This window comes from Dipodomys merriami, unplaced genomic scaffold (genome assembly GCF_024711535.1).
Source record: "Dipodomys merriami isolate MVZ:Mamm:240054 unplaced genomic scaffold, mDipMer1.0.p SCAF_40, whole genome shotgun sequence".
Classification (NCBI taxonomy): domain Eukaryota; kingdom Metazoa; phylum Chordata; class Mammalia; order Rodentia; family Heteromyidae; genus Dipodomys; species Dipodomys merriami.
In genome coordinates this window covers 8,160,789-8,164,216 of record NW_027205604.1, presented here as the reverse complement: position 1 = coordinate 8,164,216, position 3,428 = coordinate 8,160,789, and the positions used below count along the sequence as shown (strand labels likewise).

Below are 3,428 nucleotides of genomic sequence, written 5' to 3'. Positions count from 1 at the left end.
CCAGACCCTGAGTTCAAGCCCTAGGACCTGCACACCCCCCCCCCCCCTACACACACACACTATGGAGAGAGTACCATATAAAAGATCATAGGAGGGGCTGGGAAGGTGGCTCAGTGGTAGAGCGCTTGCCTTGCATGCCTGAGGCCCTGGGTTCGATTCCCCAGCACCACATAACCAAAAAAAAGAAAAAAGCCGGAAGTGGAGCTATGGCTCAAGTGCTAGAGCGCTAGCCTTGAGCTGAAGAGCTGAGGGACAGCATCCAGGCCCAGAGTTCAGGCCCCACGACCCGACCCAAAAAAAAAAAAAAAAAAAAAGATCATAGGAGTGTTTGCTTCGGCAGCACATATACTAAAATTGGAACGATACAGAGAAGATTAGCATGGCCCCTGCGCAAGGATGATATGCAAATTCATGAAGCGTTCCAAATTTTTCTTTCATGCATGTGTTTCTAACGCATTTATAAGATTATCTCTTTGTTGCTTTGTATGTCCCTCCCCCACAGTATAACCCCTGCTTTCACTATATTTGATGTCAGTATAACTTGAGGAGGAGATGGGGAAAAACCAGTTGTTTAAGGATACAGGTGGACCTGTTGCAACAATGAGAAGTACAAGTTGTCATGTCCAAAACGAGCTTTACAACGTCGGTGGGGGGGGATGGGGGGGAAGGAGAAGGATTGGGATTGGGGGGTAGGGGGGAGGCTGGGAAGGGACGTGAAGGGTAAACAAAAGGAGGAGGCTGCAATGCTTGGTAAGAAATGTACGCATTATCCTGCCCATGTAATTGTAACCCCTCTGTACAGTATGTTCACAAAAAAAAAAAAAAAAAAAAGATCATAGGAAACCTATGAGGACACAGATAAGAAGATGATGTATTTTCTGCCTTGCAAGATCTTTCTTAATATGCAAGATCTTTCTCAGTATACAAGATCTAAGAATTACATAAAATAATGGAAATTATAGTCAAAGACATAATGTGGCAAATATAAATGAATGTCGAGGCTAAGGCCCACAGAAGATATGAGAAGTGACCCTAGATTCTAGTAGTGACTCTCTTGAATCATGACCCTAATTTCAGATGGTTTTAGAAGGTTTCTTTCTATGTATTGTAATTCTTTCATAGTGTACTAGATGTTTTGAGGGTCTTTTTATCCACATTCCCTTCAAATAAGCTGCCGCCGCCACCACCACCACCACCACCTCCTCCTCCTCCTCCTCCTCCTCCTCCTCCTCCTCCTCCTCCTCCTCCCCCTCCTCCTCCTCCCCCTCCTCCTCCTCCCCCTCCTCCTCCTCCTCCTCCTCCTCCCCTCCCTCCTCCCCCCCTCCTCCTCCCCCTCCTCCCCCTCCTCATCCTCCCCCTCCTCCTCATCCCCCTCCTCATCTCCCTCCTCATCCCCCTCCTCCTCCCCCCCTCCTCCTCCTCCTCCTCCTCCTCCTCCTCCCCCTCCTCCTCCCCCTCCTCCTCCTCCCCCCCTCCTCCTCCTCCTCCTCCCCCTCCTCCCCCTCCTCCTCCTCCCCCTCCTTCTCATCCCCCTCCTCATCCCCCTCCTCATCCCCCTCCCCCTCCCCCCTTCTCCTCCTCCTCTCCTGGATAGCTTTGAATCTCAGTCCTCAAATTTCAACTTCCTGAGTAGCTAGGATTATAGATGTCTGTTACTGGCATCTAGTTCAAAAAAGCTTTTATATTTTCTTTTTCTTGCAGTGCTGGGGAGCAAATCCAGGGCCTTGCATTGGCTAGACAAGTACAACTGAGTCATTCCTCCAGCCCTGGGAGGGAGTTGTTCATGCCTGGGTCCTCATGTTCTAGTATGTTAGGCAAGAGGTTACTCAAGAGCTGCCAATTCCTGATGTAGCTTGACTAGTATGGTGTGGCAGAGAAAGACATTCTGGTCCAATGAGTGTCTCCTTGCCTATTTAAACGTAGGGACTTGGGAACAACTCCAATCTGAGGGTACCATGTGTAGGTCAAAGTTATGAGAAATGGAAGTGGTACTGGGTTGCTCTAAAAGCCTAAGGACTTCCTGGTTCCTCTTACAGGTCTGGTTATCATTTCCCATTCTGGAGTGACTTGTCCAAATTATCTGAGTCAATTACATGGACATAATAAGTGCAAATAGTAACAAGGTTTTGTCTTGTCTTAGTGGGGGACTGGGGCTTGAATTCAGGGCCTCAGGCTCTGTGGCTTTTTCACTCAAGTCTGGTGCTCTACCACTTGAGCCAATATCTACTTCCAAGGTCTGTCATTCTTGTTTTTGCAATAGTGAGGTTTGAACTTGGGACCTTCTACTTGCTAGCTACCCCAACCTGTTTTGTTTTGTTCTGTTCCGAAGACCCTCTTGGTACAAGACTTGCCTTGAAAGTCTTGTCAGTCTGTACTCTCTTGAAGCAATCTTAGAACTTCCTAGATGAACATTGCCCTTACATTTATATGCAAGTGTGACAAGCAAATAACATATTAACCAGAACTTCCAGTTTCTCTTTCTTTTACCCAGGACTTTCCCTCTATCCTTCTCTCTTTCTCCTCTTTCTTCTTTGTCTCACAGATGACATGAGATCAAGGAGAAATTTAAGGTAGGAGATAAAATCAAGCCAGGGATTGTGAGTTTGGGGGACAGTCATGTTGATAATAGTAACATTTTTAGTATTCTGTAAAACAGAAGAAAGTAGCTGAAACCTCAAAGAAACCCATCTCCTGGATCCTCATAACGAGAACACTGCATCATCTTCAACTTGCACAGTATAGGTGGCTCTTCCTTTGAAAAATCCTCATCCAATACAGAACACAATCCCTCAAATTCTCAGAAAAACTCTCCACAGGTTGAGTATTAACATTTCTGATGGTCAGATTTGACTCGGGGAACAAAATTCAGCAAGGAAGACTGCAAAGGACTAGTTGGCTCTACAGTTCTTCCAGCCATCTTGGAAGACCAGCAGTCTTCCCAAATGGGTTTTGATAAGAATTAAAAAGCAGAGAATAGCTGGGTACCAGGGGCTCACGTCTGTAATCCTAGCTATTCAGAGGGCTGAGATCAGAAGACTGAGGTTCAAAACTAGCTTGGGCAGGAAAATCCTTGAGACTTTTGCCTTTAATTAACCAACAAAGAACCAGAAGTAGAGCTGTGACTCAAATGGCACAGTGGTAACCTTGAGAGGAAAAGCTAAAGGCTCTGAGTTCAAGTCTCAACCAACCAACACACACACACACACAGCAGGGATCTTATATCATGAAGGGCAGAAATTTGATATAGCCCATTGACAGCAACAGTTGCATATCCCTAATATTTTGATAATTGGACAATCAGTGAAGCAGAGGTTATAGTTGGCATCATTTTCTGGAAGCAAGGAGCCAAATATGTAGAGATGACATCAGATCTTCCAATTAAGTCTGAGTCTGCATGGAATATCTGAATGGAAGTGGTATTAGCAGTG

At 45.9% G+C, this 3,428-nt stretch overlaps 1 non-coding gene across 1 annotated transcript; it reads left to right on the top strand.

Moving 5' to 3' along the window:
• Positions 1–324: 324 nt before the first annotated feature.
• Positions 325–431, top strand: LOC138806542 (U6 spliceosomal RNA). Its single transcript, XR_011365914.1, has one exon. It is a non-coding gene; the product is annotated as a U6 spliceosomal RNA (small nuclear RNA).
• The last annotated feature ends 2,997 nt before the right edge of the window (positions 432–3,428 follow it).